We start from the raw sequence: 24,762 nt of genomic DNA on the forward strand, positions 1-24,762 counted from the left end.
TATATAAGCTGTTGTATCCCATTTTATGTATCAGTATTGCTTACATACTCAATAGAGAAAGGAACAGAATGAAAGTGGGAAAAAATTCTCAAAATTGTTAATTACCATAACATTGTACAAAAAATAAAGATACAAGTAGTATACAAAGTGAACAGAATACGCTGGCAGTCTTGATTGATACAAACTCATATAAAGTACAGAAACATTTGGTACAATTGACACTGTCTACGCCCTCCGATGCTCAGAGATGTCAGACTTCCTATGAATGATTTTTGTCCTTTGTCTCTCTTTGGTGCCTGGTGACTGGATGTGAGAGCCTGCTGCTGACTGTATCTGAACAAAAAATCCACGCTTATCGTGGCAGTTGCTAACATCAAAAGAGTGACAAACTCTTGATGTGCTAACAACAACCGGTATTCTGGTTTCCTGTATATTTTCATTTTCCTTGAATTTGATAATAAATTTAATCACGTAAAACTCGCTTTTTTGAATATTTATTCAATTAAAAGCAATAATATCAACTGCCTTAGGAGTTGAGAATTAGTGTATAAATGATTAGACCCTTGCTCAAGCAAGTTATTATATTAGAAGTCTGTGTTATAGTAAAGTGGGGGTCAATTCATTAATAATCCTCACCCCTCTATTATTTCAAGTAATTGACAACCAACATTCCTATAAAACACTATAGCGATTCAATTCAAGGGAAATTTGTTTGCGACAATCACGGTCCTGTGCACACAGGCTCCAAACCAGAGATGTCGCAATTCTAATTTCACCAGCCAATTCAGATACCGATTCGATACACCGATTCTTATGGAAAAATACTCCGATTCAGATATTTTGTGTTGCATAGATAATTGTCAATTTTATTATGTAAATATAATGCAAAAAAAATATAGCTATTGATGTATTTATTTGTTTGTATTTAAGGAAAAAATATATACATATATATTCACATACTGCCATACCGTGCATCTAGTTACAAAACATTTCATGTTTCTTAAAATTGGTCACCTATTTATAATTGTAATTATTGTTAGTGGTAAAACTTTCTCTGTGATAATGAAGTCTCTCTTTTACTGCTGAACGAACTGCTGCGCCTGTACAAGTGTGGTTCAAATAAATGTTTCTTTCAGTCACTGTTAGTGATTCAATTACCTCAGTGAGATGCTTTTATCTTCTATCACTATCGGTGTAGTCAGGTGCACCGAAGAAGGTCTCACTAACCACAGATGATGGAAGACAGGCTAAATACCGATAAGCGACTGAGATTATTTTATCTGATACAATTGATACATCATATCTTCAGGATCAAGAGAGAGATGAATATCTTTATGTATTGACTACTCAAATTACTTTCGTAACACTAGTAAATAGAAACATTACACCGCATTCTTGTTGCTCATCGTTGTTCTCTTGTTTGTGTTTGGCTGCAATAAATCATATAGCTGTAATTGGGAAAGACCGCACTTTGTGATTACGTCCTGACTAGAGCCAAAACATTCCTCAGCTGTGTGGATGTTTAGTAGGCTATAGGCGTGAAATAGATTGTGTGACAGGCCCGGAATTCATTGTGAGAAAGTAAGGAACTTGCAGCTGATAACTTTTTTATTGGTGTAGCGGGCTAAAATACGGTTTTCTGCTAAATAGTAGATCTGTAAAAAGTATCTGATCTATTCGATTTTTTAAGAAAAGATCGGCCGATACCGATTTGGATACTTAACACCCACATCGGCACCGATACCGATTCCGATATTAAAATCCGAGCAACTCTACTCTAAGCCACTTCTGCTTTTTGCTAATTAACTTGGAGCGCTGAGAAGCCCAAATAGACGTTGCTAGGTTAAAAATTAGTCTCAAGTGTCAGTGCTGAGCCAAGGAAGGGAAAATCTTCTACTCAGCATCTCCAAATCAGGTTTACTGACAAAAACCTATGATTTACAGGCTTTTGCCAGCTAATTTTTAGAAAAATGCCTTGGATATGTTTTAATTAAACATTGTATTACTCCTGGAAAGAAATTAGAGTTTGAGCTGAACTTCAAATTTTTTTTAGTAAACTTGGCACGCTGCCAAAATCAAACCTGAACATGACAACGTCAGGAGCTATGCTTTGTAAAGTAGTCCATTTGTTTGAATCCTACTCGCTTTGTCAGGACCTCAGGTTTTGTAAATTTTAACCTTGAAATTTTTTGGTCGTCAAAGTACCTCTGATATGAAAAACGAGTAAAAGTGAAACAAAAATGCTGATACTTTCTAGCAAAATCGTTTAAATTTTTTTATTAAGTTTATCCGTGAAAAAGTGAAACTATTTCTATACCAAACCCTCAGTGCTAACATTGTTAGGAAACCAGCAGTACATCTGAATAAATAAATACGGTTGACTTCAAAATCATAAATACAAATGATTGCCAAATGGCTGATACATCAAATATGTAAAAATAAATTATTGAACGCTTTAATTTTTTTCCATTGGCTGTAATAACATATTCAACTATTGAACCGGTAATATGAAAATGAATTTATTATATGCAACAATAATATATTTGTGTTTTGAACGTGTTAGATGATAAATTGCAGGAAGTTCTAAAACCAAAAAAGCCTATAAGCGTATAATAAGAAGTTATTGTTGATGAAGCTAGTACAATGTCAACTTGACATATAATATAATTTAATGTACTCGTGTACTAATATAAAAAAATATATTAGCTTAGATCCAGGTAGCCAAACTATATTCACATATTTAGTTCTTCAAGAGGAAGTATTGCCCTGTGAAGTTACTACTGTTAATATTATATGATTGTTCTTGGCTATGAACAATGTGGAGCAATGTTCATAGCAATGTGGAGCAATGTGGAGCAATGTGGAGCATGAAGAACTTCGTGATGAGGATTAAAAAACTGTCAAAAAAAATTGTTATAAAGTGGTTTGCCGGGAAATTAGATAATGAGCCGAAAAATCTTATAAAATGAAAATTTTCTTTTTGAACTAACCAATCAGAATGAGCAAATTGAAAGCAAAGGAAGACAACTCTTGATGAAAAACATTAAACTTTGTTGTGTAAAGCAAATCAGTGATTCTCCTGAGCAACAGATAGCTATATATAAACTATTCTCACAGCGTGGGTACATCTCTATTTATAGAGTAGCTTATAGTTTATAATAAGAAAGTGAAGGCAGCAACTCAGACTGATGAAGCAGCAGTTATGGTTGTAGCTGGAAGACTGCTATGTTCTTGCTACTGTGGTTAGCTACAATTAGTATGTCTCCAGAGATGTCCATGTCAAGTACCCGATCACTCTCAATAGCGCTGTCTGTGAGCTCTGAGACTACCTCACCTACAATATAATAAGTATAATCAACAGTCTCAGCATACTTCTGATTTCAATACTCGTTAATATAATTTAATATAGTTTATTTGAAAGTTTATTCTGCATTCTTCAGTCACTTACAAGAAAAGCTAGTAGATGAGTTATCCTTCCTCAACAAAAAATATCGGTCACTGCGCTGCCATAGAACTGCACCAATGCTCCTCACAGCTAATTGGTTGGGGTGTTTTGAAAGACCACTTGTTTAAATTAAATTTTTTAACAAATTCTAAGACCAAAATGTACAACTGCACTTTTTGTTGCAGAATAAAACCTCCAAAAAGTTTTAATCGTTATTTCATTACTTTTTGTTAGAAGAAATAGTTAATTTTATTCATGATGAGCTTCATACTTCAACATAATCATTTCCTCAGCCATGCCCTACCTTATTGAGTAATGTTTACAATAAGCTGAGAGTACAGCCCTAGTCTATTTATTGGAGAGCATGCCTCAGCTGTAGTGGTTGCCCTTTTAAAGGCCCATCTTACACAATAAAAATAGACTGAGTACCACCTGACTAGATTACGAACTTGGTGTCAATAACTAGTTCCTCATACTAAGCTATTTCTTACAGTCATAGGAAGATTGGCATCATGCCAAATACAGATATAAGGCGAGCCCATGGCAGAGTGTAAAAAGCTTGATAGAAACTACATATATTTGTTACCTGCAGTTGAAGACTAGCTCAAGTTATGAGTAATATGGGTACTAGCTAGTTACTAGGTACTAGTTACTGGCTGATATGGGTAAGCAAGCAAATATTCAAGCTTCATTGACAAAATAAAGTGAACTAGTATAAACAAATATTTGTACTATAAATATAAGATTATACTTAATATACATTACTTAAAAAAGCTGCCAGACAAAGTGTGCTTGTCTAAAATTGAGTTCAAACTTGACAGCGCATTTAAAGTTTACCGAGCGACCAAACAGAACTTATTAGAGTTTTATTTAAACTGTTTATAGTAGCATTAATATAACCACTGCCCCTTTTTACCAGAGCATCATAAGCAATAATAGAGTAAAAACCAGTTTTTTTCATTAAAAACTTAAATTCATAAATATCTTTGTTTTGCCTGATTGAAAGTATGTCCCTCCACAACTTTGTAACGCAGTGTATATGCCTTAATCTCCCATCTAGTAGCAGGACTGTCCATAGTTTTATGTACAACTTTGAGACCTGATGATATCACCGGATATCATACCAATAAGTCATATAATATTCAGTTGATAAGCGATAGTATACCAAGTGTGTAGACAAATCTAAAATAAATGGCTAACTAATGAGAAATGTTGAAAATTAAACAGCTACTCTGAATCCTGAGCTGGTGCTAAGTCTATAGCAAGTAGACTATCAGAGCTCTCTATTAATATACATAGTGTTTAATTTCACTATGATAAGTAGTCAGAGTAGGATTACATGTGTTTACATCAACACTATGTATCTACTAGTATATCTATCAATTACTAGATTGTACAGCATATTGGTCAGCACAACTGCTCACACATATTCTGTATATCGTTTATAATTAAACCAACCTGTTGAGCTATCCAGGATTTTCAGGGTGCCACTCTCATATGCTGCCACTAGGATATATCTCTCTCTATAGCATGCTACTCCTATTGGATGAGGCACATCTTTACAAGTCCAAAGCAGCTGACCTTGAGAGATGTCTCTCAAGCAGACTTGAGAGGAGCTGTAGTCAGACATAACAACCTTGTCTGATCCTGAAACACAGAGTGAGACACGATGTTGGCTAAGCTGAGGACAAGAAATATCTTTGAGTTTATTCCCTGTCAGTGAGTAGATGATGAGAAGCTTGTTATTTCTGTCTGAAGCAACTACTTTATCACAAGTGATGGCTAGTCCTGTGGTGTAGTACAGGCCAGTATAGTCATTGTGAGTCCAGGAAGTGACTTGATTTCCCTGCTGATCATGTACATAAATGGTCCAAGGATTGCCATACACTGCTGTATATAGTCTGTCCTTGTAGACCTCCATTGCTCCAGGGTAGTTGTTGAATGTGATGAATGAGCCTTTTACTTGGTAGGTGTGGTCAATAGTAGCTACTGCTTTATTATACATTCCAGTTGATATTTGAGAGTTCCAGACTCTTGTTGAATAAGGATATGATGGTAAAGAAACTGTGTGAAGAAGTTTGAGAATTTTTGGAAGAAGTTTAGAAGGTCGAAGTTTTAGTTGCTCATCAATTAGAAAGCCGTCAGTGGATACAACTTCTAGCATTATCTCACAGCTTTCACCTGGGAATAAATATGGAAATGGAAAAATAAAATATTTATTATGTTATTGTATAATACTTGCATAAAAATAATACTTGATTGTTAGGACTAATATAAGATATAAAGATGTTGGTCTAGTTAATACTCATGCTGTCCGACACAAAATATTTCACAAAAAGTTACTATGTGATATTTTCAAACTTTAACTTTTTAAATACTGACAACACGTATATCGGTCTCAATAGGTTTGTTTGAAAATGCTGTTTTTGAGTAACAATGTAAACTAATCAAATTATTTTGTGTACATTTATTAATTGCATCCATTTTAACCATTGTCAAATAATATTATCTACTTCCTTCAAGATAACAAGTATTTCAATGGAACAATGTCACACAAAACTTGATATGACTCGCTTGTTGGTAGGTAAAAGACAATTGTGACACAAATGAGGAATTATATTATTATATTATTTGGCAGATTAGTTTGAGTAATTAAACAATGATGAACCAATGGTCCATCATCAGTGTATATGAAGCTTCTGCAAAGATTTTTTAATTTTACAATTTTACCATTTCGTATGGTTTTGGACCCAAAAAACTGCCACCTTATTATTTTTGTATTTAGTGACATTTTCTGAGTGATGCTAGACTTATAAATCAGGCTTCTACTAAAAATCATTGTATTGTGAGCTTATTTAGACAAATTTAACATGTTCCACCATTTTGTATCATTGAACAAATGGCCCAGGGATACTGACACATATTGAAAAGAATGACAACTGCTCAAAGGGTTACATGCCCTCAGCGCAATTGTGAGTAATGCAAGAATGATAATTATTTAGTATCTGCTTGCAAAATTCAATAATCCAAAAGCCTCTTTTGCTTTTTACTGTCCAAAAGAAGCTTAAGGGAGTTATCTTTTCATTGAGCTACATAAGTAACTCAGGATGATTGATAATAAAAACTTTCTAGGCTAAGTTTTTTGCCTCTCTGAGCTGCTCTGATACGTGAATAACTTTAACATTAGGTACAAAGCTGAATAGAATCCATGCATAGCCATCTTTAACCTGCTGCTTTAAAACCTATGCACTAGGATCGTTCATCTGTCGCGTTCAGTTATTACTTGCGGACTTATATATAAGTCTGTAATTGTATGATATGGCAATAGTATCTTTTCATGTATCATGGAAACTTCTTTATCAAGCTTTTTTATAATTTCTGCAAGTGTTTAAAATAGTTGATATGTTAAATATGTTAAACACTTCTATTAAACTATTAAAATTAATTTTATATATCACACACTATTAACAATAATATTTCTTTTATTATATAATACTAGCTGCATTACCCGTGTTCGGGAAAAGAGTTACGTAAAGCAATAGTTTTATTGAGAGTTGTCTTTCATACCGTAAAACAACTCCAAATATGCAATCTACTGAAATTGTTGTGCTGATCTGACTGCATACACATATGCAGTTACACATATGCAGTTGTACATGTCAATAATGTTGGAGAGCCCATTGGAGATATGCAATGTGTTTTACAGCAAGTCTACAATGCATCAGTCTCGAACTACTCAAATCGGCATTGTCCTAATTTTGTACACAGAACTGATAATGAAATTGACATTGCTAGGCAAACTGACGCTCTTCAAACTGGCAGTATGAAATTTTTTTTACATATTTTAAGAAATTTTAGAAAATATTTTGCTGTTGCACTGCTTAGCTATCGCCAACTTTTATTGAATTGAGACTTCTGCATGCTTGAAACACTAATCATGACTCACCAGTTCTTCGTCTATAGCCTGTGTTTTGACATGGTATATACAAACTGTGCAGCAGTAATGCGGTTGTTGATAAAATTTATTATCACTAAAATCTACTATATCAACTACATATATGGCCTCTCGCCTTTTCAACGTAAGGCGTTACATCTGGAGCATTTTTGGACATTCGTCCCATAAAAAAAATTCAACCCTATACTGTGTTGCATAACTGTAGTCCAGCGCGAAGTTTTCTGTCCATACACGGCGCCTGGTAGCAGCTGCTGTAGTTCGTGCATCTCGCTGTTGTCGCCGTTTCATCCGCTCCGAAAATTCAGCTCGGTGAGCAGCTGTTGTAGCTAGTGCATCATGTTCTTGTCGCCGCTGCATCTGCTTGGAGGTTTCTGCAAGTCTGGCCGATGTAGCGGCTGCTCTGAGCCGTTTAAATTACTGCTGGGGTCGGTTTAGTAGTCTCTGCACTTCTAGTGGCTGCAGCATTTATTCTGGCATGCTCTCGATGTACCCGTGTTTGTTCGACGGTTTCTGCTCTTCTAGCAGCTGCAGCAGCAGTTCCGTTTCGTTGTGGGCGTAGCTGCGTTTGCACTGCAGTTTCTGCTCGTCTTGCTGCTGCTTCGCAAATTCGATCTCTCTCTAAGGGAATCAATCTGTTTTTGTGTTTGGGCAGTAGGCTTTTTGGAAGGCATTGTACTGCTTAAAGCATTTCTAACATTGAATGAGATGTTTTTTGTAATATACGCTGCTTGCTTTCTTCTCACCGCTGCCTATCGCCAGGCTCGGAGTGCCCGTGCAAGTTCTGTAGTTTCTGTAGTTCTAGTAGCTGGAAAAAGAAGTAAAAGTAACTCGGCTGCGGATGGAAATGAACATGTTTATTATCACAAACAGTGGCAAATCTAACGTTTTCAACCCTTTTACTGAAGTAGACTCCCTCATGCGTTTTCTATGGTCAACTGCCATAGACACATTTTTGCGACTTTCCCAGCAATTGCTAGTAACTGAATTATATTATTCGTTGATAACATAACCAACGGTCTTTAAGACTTTTATAGTAGTGACAGTGTTGTCCAAAGATTTCTCTATAAAATCAGCCTAAAATTTAATTTTAAATCTTCGTTTGAGAATATCTAACTTGAAAACGAAGATTTTTTGTGCGAGTTCATTAAGTGTGTCCGAGTTAAAAAAAAACAAAAAACTACTTATGTTGATGACACATGACAGATAATAAAAATGCACAAAATATAGATACGACGATTTTTTGTATACCAGTGCTTGTTAACATGTTGGCAAAATAAAATATATAACCAAAACAAACAGTATAGATGGAGTTTGAAATTGAAAAAATATCGTATACGTATTAAGCAATATCGGCAAAATGGCTGGCAGTATGCTGATAGCTAAAATTGTACACAGACGCAAGTGAAAGGTTTATGTAGTGAAAGTGTGACACTTCATAGACAATACAACATTGATTAAGAAATACCTACCTTTTTTATGTAGAAATGTGGTAGGTGAGAACTGCGTTTTCTCGTGACCGCAAGAAATCAACCTTCGTGTGACCTTCTCGGTACACGTTGGCAGTAAATACTAATCGGATGTAAATTACTATTCATTAATTTATTTTATTTAATGATTAGTACATTTGTATAGCTGTATATGCTGCCGAACTCAGAACGGTGCTTTTTCACACGGCCGCAATTTTACTGTTCCGAACGCACCAATGTCGTTGGGCGCCGTAAAGAGGCTCGCTAACCAGATATGACGTGCTCTGTGTAAAACTATGAGTAGGTTATGTATAGAGGCGTGTAGTAACCGAAGACTCCCAGTAATGCGCCCTAGATACCTAGTAGCGGGTAATAGTCCGAAAAGTACGGTACTCTATAAAGCGGACAGACAGATAGACAGATAGATAGATAGACAGACAAGGATTGCCGTGTATATAGTAGATAGTTTGTAACCTTGAAGTTCGGTTCACTTCTCTCAATTGAGTCTTTGGAACTTGAGTCATTTTAGGTGAATACACTATATTTTACACATTGCATACAGACTATTGTATGTTAGAAAGCATTGCTAGCTATAAAATAAATTGGTCTAACATTCTACTAAAATAAGAGCTGGTTTCTGTTATTCATTCACATGACCTTGCTTCTATAGTTATTTACTAAAGCAATTGATGACTACAGCCTTTTTTACCACAGCATCTTGAGCATTACAGCAGCCAACTGTGATTAATTTCCTCATACTTTTTTTAATTTGTGCAAAAATTGTTGTCTCATATTTAAACTGGTATCAAATAGTAACAATATTTGCTGCAATTGTCAAGCAACTCTACCAACCATCACTGTTATAGTTTTGTTCATAATAATGAAAGACTAAGCAGTTTATTAGTGGAAAACTTTCTTAGGAAACCATACATCCCTGTTATAATTGTGGTGTGGGTAGTTTTTGTTAGGAGACTGAGGCTATCTTAAGCTAAGCTATCTAAAATATGAGCTAAATATACCAACAAAGCTATTGATCATTCAATCAGCTTCAGCCAGCCAACTGGATAATCTTTAACCCTTTCGCGGGCAGAGCGACGTTTTTGTCGCTTTGCGATACGGCTGATAATGGGCAGTGCGACGTTTTTGTCGTTTCGGTAACATATTTTATTATTGCAGTTTCTGGTTAGCTAAATGCCGTTTTTTGTTTACCTTTTTTACCAATAGCAAGCTACGATATAGTAGTTTTGGTTAGCCTCAAAAATTTACTTCAAGGTTGAAAAAAACGATCGTTTTTAGCAGTGATGAATAAATAAACTTTCGAAAAAAATTAGAAATTTGTTTTAAATAATTTATCAACTTTTATTTTTCTTTCTTCAGTTTTAGCTTTTATTTACCGAATTTTTTGAGACTTTGGGTTTAGTTTACCATCGTGGCGATTTCTAAAAGAACCTCCCAAGATTATTCTAATAAAGCAAGTACTAGTACCGAAATTACTAGAAGATTCAGAGCTGACAGTGACTTTTTAGGTTTAGTAGCAAGAGATGACAGTGAATCAGGTTCGGATTTCGATTGGAATGACTTTACATCTGGAAGTGACAGTGAATAAAAGGCTGGTAGCAGTAATAATGAGGATGTGCGTAGGAGTGATGCCAGTGCCTGGAAGAATATAACCAACATAAACAGAGATAAATCTCCTACAATTTAGCTGTTTATAGCAGTGACAGGCCCAGTATTTACTCCAGTAGATGCTCAACCAGTAGAGTATTTTGAAAAGTTTTTTGAGCCTGTCAATCCAGGAAGTACATTTTTGTGGGAGCTCTTTGTTACATGAATAAGTACATGGTGCAAAGACTGTGATGTGGGCCTTTGTAAAGGAGAACGCTTTCGAAAATATCATTCGTAAATAGACAATTAATATGAATAGCATATATTTTATGTTATACATTTTTATTTGTTTATAATATATATATATATATGCCTATCGACATATACATGTATACATATGCACCTTTAATTTGATTTAGTTTTAAAAATTTGCCCGCGAAAGGGTTAATTTGTTCTGATAGTAACAACTTGTTTGTTGAACATAATAGAACAAAGATTCACGTATAGTATGGTTTGTTAGATTGTTTTTGGCTCTCTGAGCTGTTCTGATACATGAATAACTTTTATATTAGACACAATACTGAATATCATCCATGCATTGCCATCTTTAAGCTGCTGGTTGGAAACCTGTGCATTGAGATCGTTTATCCGCGGCGTTCAGTTTTTGCTACCATAATTATATATAAAAGTTATTTATTGTATGATATGGTAATGGTACCTTTTTATGTATCAGGAAAGCTTTTTTATCGAGCTTTTATCAAATCCGAAGTGTTTAAAGTATAGCTGTCCAATGATCGGGTTAATTAAATGATTAACGCGATCGATATGAATACACAATTAACTGAGTTGAGCCAATTAATCTTCAAATAAAATGCAAATGAGATGATGATCATAATGTGATTCCTTTATATTGTTTAATATATTGTAAAGGAATTTGCCGGATTTTTCTCAGGCCTTATCTAGATTGCCATAATATTGCATATATTGTAAAAGAAGTGAGTATGGTTTTTTATTCGTTTAATTCCGAAGCAATTTCCAATAGTTGTGGAACTGTGAGTACTCTGCTCTCTTTGCGAGAGCGCTCGTTATATTGACATATATTTTGCCCTAAACTGTATAATGGAATCGAGTAGGAAACTGTATAAGAATAAATGATTGATGGACTCGCTAGCATGATGGCTTAGTTACGGTCAAACTAACAAAGTATTAGCGATAAGACACACAATAAAGACAACTAATGTATGCAAAATATATATAAAAGTATTTCTATGCATGTATATAAAATATAGGAAATAAATTTACGGCCCAGCTTCCGCTACAATATAATATTACCATAGCAGGTTACTACCATTTAGTTTACTAATAAATAAATATTATGACAAGACAAGCAAAACTTTTTTACTAATTAGATACAACCACAATTGTTTTGCACACAACTATGAAAATACTAACATAAAACTTGTTTATACAAAAACAAACACACCGCGACGAGTTAGTTGAACCGGCCATGTTGTTAGTTGTTTGAACATGTTTTAGGTAATAGCAACAAGAGCGATTTCAGTATTATTTAATACTTCACCGTCTATTTTTGTTTACATCTACAAATTTTCAAGGTAAATAATACATTTATCTTCATTTCTCAAAGAATCACAATCATATTTCAGCTTTAGAATGGTAGTAATACAAGATTGCCCCTTTATTTGAACATGAAAGTAGAAAAATGTCCTTTCTACTAGGTAGCAACTTCTCATGTTTTTGGAAGCATGACAAGAAAGTGAAGTGCAATATATGCCAGAAAGAATTTGCCTACCACCACAGCCCATCATCATTAAGAAATTCAATTGCAGACAATAAGCAGACAATAACTACTACTACTGTACGTAGGAAGAGGGCATCTCTTCATTGGGATGTGAATAAACTGTGCTGCCTAGACTATTGGCTGGCTTAATTATAGACTTTCATAGACTACTTTCTTACATGTTTTATACTATAATAATTATTACATTGTAACTATTGTACATTGTACATAATATGTAATCGTCTTAACCATAATTGTCTCAAGTATAATTAATTTATATAACTGTATTACTTGTTTTATAATATGCAGGTTTTCGCTAGATTAATTTTAAGACTATTCGAAGATAAACTGGTTCAGGCCAATTATTAATCCGATTATTTTGTATAATCACTGTGCAGCTCTAGTTTAAAGTTATTGGTATGTTAATTATGTTAAATTTTTCGAATAAACTATAAAAAATACTTTTATATATAACAAACTATTAGCAATTATATTTATCTTATTATATAATATATTATGTAGCCCTGAGGTCTGTTTTTTTCTGTTAGACTTTGAGTCATTTTAGATCAATGCGCTGTCTTTTACACATTACCTACCGACTATTGTATGTCAGAGAGCATTACTAACTATTAAATAGGCAGGTCTCAAATGAAAATAAAATAAGAGCTGATTCCTTTGATTGACTCACATGATCTTGTTTCCAAATCTACTTACTAAAGCATTTGATGACTACAGCCTTGTCGTACTACAGCATCCTGAGCAATACAGCAGCCACCAGTGATTATTTTGTTCATGACTTTTAAATTTGTAAATATTATGGTTTTGTCTCATAATTAAACTGGTATCAAAGAGTAACGATATTTTCTGCCACTGTCAAGCAACTCTACCAACCATCACCATTATAGTATTGTTCATAATAATGAAAGAGTAAGCAGTTCAATAGTGGCAAACTTTCCTAGGAAACAATACACCCCTGTTATAATAGTGGTGTGGGTAGTTTATGTTAGGAGACTGTAATAAAAAAGTCTTAAGCTAAGCTATCTAAAATATGAGCTAAATATACAGTACCAACATAGTTATTGATCAATCAGCTTTAACCAGCCAACTAGAGAATCTTTAATTTGTTCTGACAATAACAAATTGTTTGTTTAACAAAATCGAACAAAGAATCGCAAGTAGTATGGTTTGTTAGATCGTTATGTTTGAAGTTAAAATATACATAATATGGTATATAATAATGTAAGACATGTAATATAAAATAAACAATAGTACCATTCACATATAGTATGGTTTGTTAGATTGTTAGTTTGTTAAGATAAACAATAGTACCATTAAGTGATGGCTTTATTAGTTTATAAAGGTTAATGATATATTATTATTATAAACAATAATATGTAACAATAAAAAGTATAAATTCCATTAGTTGTTAAAAATATCATGTTTGACTTAGTTTTTCAATATATTTTCATGAGGTACACATCTAGAGAAATGTTTAGGTTCTTTATATTTAGTTGAAATTCAATCTGCAGGTCAGTTTTATATCTTGGTCTAAACATAAAAACAGTACAACAAGAAAGCAGGGAAAACTTAGAAAGCTTGGCTGTGAGCATCACTTATGTTTTCTGAGCATCACATTTTGGCCATGGCAGAGTGTCATGTCCCTCCTACCCAGAGTCATCTCCTATTTTTTTGTCTTACTTAGCAGCTGGTGAGCTGTTGCCTTGGTCAGTGTTGGGTTGGCTAGTGTAAACCGTGGTTCAGTTCCTAATAAAGCTGTCTAGTTGAAATATCACATTTGCTAATAATGCTTCTTGTTAGAGTATGGAACAATCTGTATGGTCAATCCAATAGCAAACTAAGTGTTCCGTACTTTTGAAAGCTAAAGACAAACATTTACCAGCATCGGTAAGTTTGGTTGCACTTTGCAAACCTAAATAAAATGTATTGTTTTGTATAAATTTATTTTTTAGCTGGACAGTATATATTGCAATCCTATGTAATATCACTTTAACCATCTTATCTGTGTAATTATTTTTAAAGATGTGGTTGCGTCTAAAAAGTCGATTTGATGAAATTAAAACCAATAAAAGGCTAAAATATCAGCTACAATTGGATGTCATTTTTGTCTTTGTAGACCAATCCCATTTAGAGATATATGCGTTTAAATAAGGCCATCTTTTATAAATCTCACATTCCAGCGGTTGCTTCATTTGTGATGCAACAAGTGATACTTATGAAAAGAGTCTACGAGCAATAAATGTAAGGTCGCTTCATTAGCCAATCATCAGCACAAATTTTTTATATAGGTCGTAACAAACTTTATCACTCATAAAACGCGTTGTCTTTGATCTCAATTTTAGGGATTTTACTCTATTATTAAATCGCATGGACATCGATGTTTACTAAATTAAATAACATTGTTACTTTAATTAATTATTCAATCAACGTTAGGTGGTTAAAGTGCTATCGAGGAAAATAGGGGAATAGAGGCAAATTTATCTGTTATTTTGAGTCTCTTATAGATATACTGTTGAGTTTACATTCAGATTGCATTTCCCTGTTTGAGGTTATAGTGTAATTTTCTGCGCGTGTGCGATACATATGTACAGTGAGTTCTAGACAGCTTATTTTTAATTCATAGCATCTAGCAATACAATGGCTTAGATTGATGAATATACTAAAGGTAATATTTTTAGTACTCATTAATACATGTACTAATTAATAAAATTTTAATTTTTTGCAATCACGAATCATTGTTTTATAATTTTTATCGTTTCACAAAGTTCCATTGAGCTCAGAGACTTTTTTGGCCATTGTCAAAAATATGGCAGACATGTTTGAGTCAGACAAAGTATCAATATTATTGCATTATTACTTTTCAATATAAAATAATCACTCTCAGTAGCACTATTTGTAATAAAATTCAGACCAAAATTCATAGTTTTAAGATTACTAAACATTCTTAGCTTTATTGTGACCAAATGCAAATGTCCTTTGCTAAGAATCCTGGTAATTGCTAAGTATGAATAACAATAGTAACTAAAGCTGGCGAAAAATAAGAAGTACATCCATGATGAGCTGTAAACAATGATGTAATAAAGGCATATACCGTCGCTCACTATTACCGGTGATCACCGGTATTAGTGGTACCGCTCACTGTACCGGTGATCACTAATCAGAAACAATTAATTCAAAGCTTGCTGAAGAAGCAATACGTGCCTCATGGTAATATACTAATGCTTTGGCGAGCTGTTTTATGTGGCTCATTATAGTGAAAGGTTCTAGCAACTGCTGGTCATTCAAAATTTAGTCGGCCATACAAATGCAGATTTTATAATCCGAATGGCAAAATTTATTGTTTAGTTCTGTCGTTGATTATAGAGAATCAAACAAGCATGAATTAATATGCATTATATATTACAGAAACAAGTTGTTGCTTGATTATGCAAAGTATTTTTTTTGACAGGCTCACACTTGAGCTACTGAATGGTGAAAAGGTTATTGTTGTTATTATTTTACTCACCCACTAAGTTTTTCAGAAAAATCACAAAATAATAGTATGAGCTGCCTATATATATATGTACTCCTAAACCTAACTCAATTTCTGGATATGAATCAGAAGAAGTTTGCCTAGCGGTGAATGTGAGAAACAATAGAGTGGACCATTTTTGGAACCAAATTTTTGCCAAAAACTTTTACCAGCATTGGTCGAAATTCATAACTCATAAACAGTAACAAAGGTAGAAAAATATAACCTTGATAACTAAGTGTACATAAAATTTAGGCTTTCATTGGGCATTTACAAACAATATAAGCATTGCGTAGAATGATCCGTAGAGAAACGCAAGTGTATTAATGTATTTCTTCATGCAAAAAATCCACAGTTTGAGGGGAAATTTTGACTCATGCATTAAAGTAATAGAATAATTTCCCAAATATCTAGTGTAATTAACATAGAGCTCAGCTTCTTACACAGAGCTTTTTTAAAAGTGTGATTATATATATTTTTAAAATGGATTTTAGCAGTTTTTTACAGGTTAAATTAGTTTTAGTAGTTTTGCCAAAGGTATAATATTGAAGGTTAGCTATTGGTGTATGATATTTTAACAAGTGAAAAGTAAATTTTCTAGCGGAAATGCTATATTATGAAATACATGATTTTAATAGTACTTTAATTAGTAGTTCCTATAAAACAGGCAGTAAATAATATTATTTGCCAGTAGACTTACGTTTTTCTCTCAATTTACTGAATGAAGGTACTTGAACTGATGGCATGACTTCATCAATCAATCGCTGTATGTCATTTTTGGTGTCGCTGTAGCTAGAGACTATATCACACTGAAACAATAGTATAAATCAGTTGAAGTCTTCAAACTGAAGAGCCTGTGAAGCAACTAAGCAATGAAAGTTATCGATTCCCTACATTTCAAATTGTTCGCATAATTTATACGCATTTTATAGGCTACAATTGAAGTGACACATTTTTATCTATTTCTGTTGAGTAGCCTAAGATCTAAACTATCATTAATGCTTTACAAGATCAATGGCTATTAAATGTTAACTTGTAAAAATATTTACATTACAGTTATTTTGTATTAAAATGTTCACCACCTTTTACTCTGTTGTGTTGTATGTGCAAAGTATGTGGAAATGGGACTACAAGCTCTTAAAAGCTCCAAATGAACAGTTCCAAAACTGGCCGTAAGTTGGAATCACTTTATTTTTATGACGTGCTTAACTCGACATGATTATTGTCTTGACACGGGATGTTATCATATGAAATGAAACGCCAATAAAAGACTCAATTTAACACTTTCCATAGCCTAAGTTTATGGCAAATACTTTGGGTTCTACCGGAAACCCCTTATAAAATAAAGATGCTCGCTACTTTACAGTTTCGTTTCAGCTTGGTCTAATCATCAAGTCATAATCTGATCGTTTAACCCATATATTTTGCCACATGGCGATAACAACTTCTGTGGCATTTTTCGATCATCACAGGTAACCAACAAGCTTGTCATGTTCATCAAATGATGATATACATACCCTCGAGCTAAGGTTGAAAAAATAAATTAATTGTTAGGCTAGGTTTTGAGATATCAGTACTCTAAGTGAAAGCATTATGATGATGATGAAATGGGTGTGTAAGGACAATATACATGGTTTTATTGAATGTGTGAAGTTTATTTGTGAAAATATTTTAACGAATGATATTGCATGAAAGGGTAAACAAAAGCACATCGTGCTCAACTACGTCACATATGAGCAGTTTTGAGAGCGATCTCAACCTACGGCGTTTTGGTGATTGCTGCGACTGACTGTTCATTTTGGAGCTTTTAGTAGCTTTCAGTCACGTTTCGACATATTTTAACTCACACTGCAGTAATTAGATAGGTTATGCAGTTTTAAATAGCAGTAATTTGAATTTTGTGACAAATCAATCGCATGGTATTATTAAATTACACACATGCTGATTTTTGATTATCCATCAAAGTAACAATAATTTTTGGGTGATTCAACAAGGAAAGTCACTAACGCTATATTAAAATACTATTTAGGCTAAAAAGTAGTTATTTGACCAGTAATCAACTAAATATCTTGGCTATCACTACAAGAAAAGACAATTCTTAAGAACCACCATGCTTTCTGCAGTTGAATGACCAAATACCGTGGCACTGTACCAATTAACCAATTTACCAAGGGTACCAATGTACACCCTATGTACAGTTGCGCATTGGAAGAACAGAGGGCTATGATAATATTTTAATGCTAAAAGGGAGATTTGAACTGAAATACGTTGTAATAAATTCCAAGTGTATAAGTATAAGTGAATGAACAGAATAATTTTCTAGAAATGGATAGAAAGCTTTGATGCAAACTTGAAACTTGAATGGAAGGTCTGTGTAACTTTGTTGGAAAAACTGGAAGCCTATTTTAGTCTTTAAAGTTCAAGGCCAACAGTTTTAGGAAAAATACATGTTGACAATATGTCGAGATACGAAAGATCTCAACTTTGCTTCCTAAGCAAAGTGAACTTTACTTCATAAGCTAGACCACCTTCAATCAGGTTCACAAAGAGAAAAACGTTGTCAACTTGCGCCATTCTCTAACATGACATTTCCCATTGTACTGTCAAATTCACTATAGAAAAATTCATCCAGTATTAACTGGCAGACTTTCAGACAATAGACGTTAGGTTTACAGCTTGGTTCATCTTCATATGTTGGGTTCAATAAAATATGCTTTGCATAGTATTCATTTGACTACAGTACAGGATGATAAAATACTCGCACAAAACCGGCAGCACAGTGAATCCTAAACCTTTCATTCTAGGGGCATCATAATGCTAGTAACATAGTTAACTTTTCGACTACCACAATAAAATCTTACCGAATGAATATTCTGCCCTAATTAATTATCACAAACTATTTGAAAAACCGATACATCGCTAGTATTTAGGCAATATCTCGAGAATAAAAGTAGATATCACTTTTCTTTAAATTTAATCTCATTCAAAACCAAAGTTCCTACAAGATAAATATAAAGTGAACACCATTCTTGTACAATCTCTAACGTTTGACATGCGTTGAACAACTGCTTTGTTTTTCCTTGCCATGACGAAAACGATGTGGTTTTTCCGTTTTGAAAAATATTTAAAAATGGAATCAATGAACCAAAATCTCTTGTTTTAGGTGGACGGGATTGGCGACAAGGTAATTTTACTTGAGAGAAAAATTTGATTGGTCTAGCTGGTGTGAGGGTTTCATAATGAAAAAAAGTGAAACCCTCTCGATAAGCTGATATATCGTTTCACGGTTGGTACTTTTATCACCGCCAATTGTTGAGATTTTTAGCCAAAAATATTTCTATTAATAGCGAGTGATCGGCAACAAAGTCGTTTCACTAGAGACAAAATGTTATGAGTCTAGCTTATGTGTGGGCTTAGGGATGAAAACAAAAGTGAAACTATTTTGATAAGCCGATACATTGGCTTACGGTCTGTATTTCGGTAACCGCGAAAGCCAATACATCGGCTTACGGTAGCCATAGATTTCATGAACCACCCTTGTACCTGATGAGCATGCTTGGCTCTAGACTCTGTTTTGCGCATTATATTTCTTATTTGGCTCCATTTCTTGAGTATCTCATCTTCAAGAAAGTCTGTGATGAGAGTTTTGGTTTTTAGTCTATCCTCTGCATATTCATCCTCTAGCTGTTTGTACTTAGACTCTAAAGCCTTGATCTTCAACAAGTGAGAGGGTCTGATGACAATTTTAAAGTTGACAACACTAGTAATGTCATATGCAGCAATGCTTTGCTAACTTTAAAAAAGTTTTTAGTAGTTTAAAATCACTGGTAATCACTACTATTAGTTTGTATAACTGGTCTACAAACAAGTCAATTGACCAATATATCAGGTTAAACTCGTAACTCCACAATTGATAGTTTTTCAAAAAATAAGCTTTTTGTGAAGGTTACACAGTTATAGGTTTTAATAACTGAATAAAATGGTAACAAACCAATAGACTTTTAGATCTCGTATTATTATCTGAGTTGACAACCAATCATTTTTGTTTTTGTTTAGCATTATTGCATAACGTTATAGTGATTACTATGACAAGTTATTCAGTTTTGTTTACAACTTTTAACATTTTAACAAGGTTTATCTTGTTACACTAACAATAACGTCCTGAGATAAGAAATGCTTTGTTAAGCAGTTGTCAATGACATTCCAACCTGTTCATCTCTTTTATGCTGAATCTTTTGCACTGTCTCAAATGTTTCTTTGTCATACTCAGCAAGCGTTTGAGAGGTGAACTTGAAGATTTGTTCCAAACTCTCTTCCTTCTCGATCATTCCTTTCTTTAGCTTGTTGATCTTATCATTAAGTTGCTCTACAAGCTGATTTAAAGTCATCATCTGATGAGTCTCTCCTAAAACATACCAAATGTTTTAATAGCCTAACTTAACCTGTTGATAGATTTGTTGAAATATTGAATTCGACATGACGAAAAAAAAAAAAATTCTAAAAAATATAAAGAAAAACTGACATTTAACTTTTTGCTACAATTTTGACAGAGGTCAATATACAATTTTTTTTTCTTTACACTATGGACAATGCTGTTTTCACTGTTACCAATTACCGTCATTACAAAATCTGGCTGAGCAGACGCATTCATTGCATATCATCTTCAAACATTTATCACATCCAAAACTGACTGGCTTGTCAGTATGATCAGCACAGACTCTGCTTTGCTGACTCTTCGGTAGTTCATACTGCTCCATGTTTATGGTTGGATGAACCTTCCCAAACTCTTCATTATATTCCTGATGGATCTATAACATGAATTTTTTAAACAAACTTAACCAAAATGCGATGCAAAATGAGATGATATTTATATTGTCACAAAGTTAATATGAGGGAGAGAAGTAGAATTGCTAGAATGGCGTAACTGAAATTTCCCAAGTTCTTTTTGGTAAACCACTGAAAATTAAGCAACTAAAGTTATTTATGATAGAAGCTACACGCTTTATCGCTGCTTCCACTTAAAAAAAACGGTGAATGTATTTCAAATTAATTTTGGCTAATTGATAGTCTTTAATATTCATTGATAAAATTAGGTGAACCACAAACAAGATAAAGTAATTGTTTACCATGATTTATCACAGATGTTATGCAAATGATTAAGGTCATACAAATCAGAAAACTAATTAACACCCTAATATTATGTGTCATTACTCAAAATAAAACTTGTGAGTTGATCCGAATTTTTGCCCTAATAATTTGTTACAATCTGTTTTAACGATGAACAATTTTTTTGAGACAAAATGTCAATAGTTTATTCAATGGTAAAAATATTATGTTAAACCCTGCAAAACTTAACAATGTAATTTCAGCAACATCTCTCTAAAACCAAGCATTTTATGTTGGTCACGAAGTTGGTAAGTGTTGTACATGGTTTATTATAATAGGTCAAACTATTAATATTGCATGAGCTATTTATCCAAACACTTTGAAGCACCAAAGTATGTAAAAGGCACATTTGAAGTTTTTATTAAAACCTAAAGTAAAATTTCTGACAATAAATAGATGAAACTTTGCATACCTCGTGGTGCTTCAAACAATAAATTGTATCACAAAGTGTGCAATAGAAAAATGCTTGCTGGTCATTCTTTCCTTTTTTTGTACAAACATCACAGAACCTTGGTTTGTCCCTTGAAATGTTGTATGCTGGCAGCTTGTTGAGTGGCATCTCACAGACTTGACTACAAAAAATTAATCATCAAGTATTCATGTTCATGTGTCAAAGTCGAAGATTTTGTGAAATATAATATTTATACCTAACATTTTTATCTAGAATAATCAAAAGTTTAACAAGTCTTACTAAAACTTATTTAATAATTCATAACGCTAATTAATTACTGTATGTACCATTATTCAAAACAAATTTTATAAAAAGTTTGATTGTTTTGCATATTATCAAAGGCTTCAGTTGAGAACAAAAATGTTCCAATGTTTGGCTCTACATGATGGGGTTCAAAAATTTATTTCCAATATATATTCAAAATGGTTATTGTCTTGCCACCTGATGTTCTCATGTAAACTTAAAGGCTAATCAAAGGCTCAATATAAAACTTCTTGTAGCATTAGTTTATGAAAAAACACTTCAGGTTTTACCAAAGACTCTGTATCAAACATAGAAGCTTGCTACTTTACAGTTTTGTTTCGGGTTGATCTAATCCTCCAGTCATAATCTGATCATGTGGCCCATGCTTCCTGCCAAACCGCTCAAATAATTTTGGCAGCAATTTTGGATTATCACAGGTGATCACAAGCTCGTCATGTTTGTCAGACAATAATATGTACTCCTTCGAGCTAATGTTCAAAAAATAAATGACCAGAACACCTAAAAGCCCCTATCTTTTCAGTCATTTGTATGCACACCACTTTTCACTGCATTATATATTTGTTATATAATAAAGAGTATTAAAGGTTGACTTACAACAAAATTTACATTACAGTTATTTGGTATCAAAAAATTCACCATGTCTTACTCTGCTTGGTTGCAGGTGCAAAAGTATGGAAACGTCATTAAAAACTCCTAAAAGCTCAAAAACGAACATTTATTCGCAGTCATCGCGAAATTGCCGTAGATTGGAATCCATTTAAAAAACGGCTCAAAGAGGATGTAGTTGAACACGATTGCTTCTGTTTAACCTTTCATGCAACCTCATTCGTCAGAACATATTTACAAATATACTTCATGCATTCAATAAAGCCATGCCTATTGTCCTTACGCGCCTGTTTCATCATCATTGTAATGCTGTCAATTTGAGACCTGACATCTCAAAACCTACCTTAAAATAGGTTTTAATTTGTTAACCTTAGCTAGAAAGAGTGCATATCATCATTTGCTAAAGATGGCAACTCTGTTGGTCATCTTTGATAGTCGACAAATGCTACATAAGTTGTTCGCGCCATTTGACAGGAAGTATGGGTCACCTGATCCGATTACGACTAGATGGTTAGACCAGGCTAAAACAAAACTGTATAGTAGTGTGCATCGATATTTAATACGTGCTGTTCGGTAGAGTCCGAAGTGTTTGTCATAAACCAGTGCTACGAGACGTTTCACTCTGAGCCGTTTATTGGCCTTTAACTTCAAGCGATAACATCACATGTCAAAACAATTACCACATTGTTTGAGTTGTCATCGAAATAAAGAGATTCTAAACTATGGCTTCTTTGGTGATGGCTGCGATTAACTGTTCATTATTGAGCTTTTAAAAGCTTTTAATCACATTGTCCTATATCTTCCACCAAAAAAACATCATAGTAAAACATGGTGAATCTTTTGATACCAAATAGCTGTTATACGAACTTTGTTGCAAGTCAATCTTTAAGAATTTTTGTGAAGCCAGGAGTCCTGATTACTGCACAAGGCTTTTAGCAGGGTGTTTACTGTGTATACTGCTTCTTCAAAAGGGAAAATATTTGTATTTATCATTCAGTATTTGTAATAATGGCTGGTTTTAAACCTTTTATGAACATTCAGCAGATATAGCAAAACCATTCATTTGAAGTACAATAAATAATTTATTGCTGTTTGCTAATTTTCTCACAAAACATTGTATTTGTGCCGAATAAGTTGCTAGTTTTTGTTTGAATGAAATAACATGCTTATGTGTTTAACCAAAAGTATCAATTTAATTACAGCTTTAATTATCAGCTTCAAAGGTGTTTGCTGTCCAATTAAATTATGTTCCTTATTTTCCTATTTTTGTGTATTTTTTCCTATTTTACCACAACCAATCACAAATGAAGGAAAAACTTATGATAATATCAGAAAGAAATCTACTAAGATATTGTGCAAGCTCACGTTTTAGAATAGAAGTGGAGAACACGTTTAATTATTAACAATTGTGGGAAATATGTAAAACAAAAATGTTGATGAGTTGCTTTCTTACTAGTTTGACTTCAACTAATTATGTTCTGAACTCATTATAGATCACATTATCTGACAATCATTGACCAACTATCATTGTTGCCCTCTAGATGGTTATTTTAACTTCTGAAATTACTTGTATGTTGGTACACAAAATCATATGTACAACTGCTAAACTTGAAGTGATCTATTTAAAGGTTGACTTGCAACAAAATTCACATTACAGTTATTTGGTATCAAAAGATTCGCCATGTTTTACTCTGTTGTGTGGTAGGTGCCAAATATGTGGAAATGTGATTAAAAGCTCTTAAAAGCTCAAAAACAAAAAGCCGTCGTAGATTGGAATCTCTTGATTTCGATGACGTATCCGCGCTGTATGGTTATTGTCTTGTCACGTGATGTTCTCGCGTGAATTGAAAGGCCAATAAAAAGCTCAATATCAAACTTATCGTAGCAATAGTTTATGATAATCACTTCGGGTTTTACCTAAGACCCCGTATCAAATATAGATGCTCGCTACTTTACAGTTTCGGCTTGGCCATTCCGTTCGACTATTCATGTCTGAGTTGCGATCATAAAAAATGTCAAATTCTGAAGAGTTAAGACCCTGGCGTTTCGAGCCTGACGCTCTATCTGAAGAAGATCCTCAACAGAATCAAACCTCCCAGCAAGTAAGCACTGCCACTAGCCAGCTCTTATGTGCCAAGCTAGCTAGTAGTAATAGTTTTAGCTTGAGAGTGATAGAACGAATATTATTATATATGATTTTAATGATGATAATTATCGCTTCAATATTGCGAAAAAATAATTACAGATTTTTCTCGAATGACAACATTAACAATTTTAATATTTAAATCTAGTGCTGCACTGATATACTGTTGGATAACATCGACCTGATGTATTAGCTATGGTTGCATAGACATATCTGTTCATTTCTTTAGGAGCTAATACCACCGGCTACAGAGTGGTGTGCCTGCGAGCGTTGTCAAGACATGCCATCTCTTCCTGAATGTTTGTGCTGCCATTATGCTGAGTTTGCGCATTGT

This window comes from Watersipora subatra, chromosome 5 (genome assembly GCF_963576615.1).
Source record: "Watersipora subatra chromosome 5, tzWatSuba1.1, whole genome shotgun sequence".
NCBI classification, from domain to species: Eukaryota; Metazoa; Bryozoa; class Gymnolaemata; order Cheilostomatida; family Watersiporidae; genus Watersipora; species Watersipora subatra.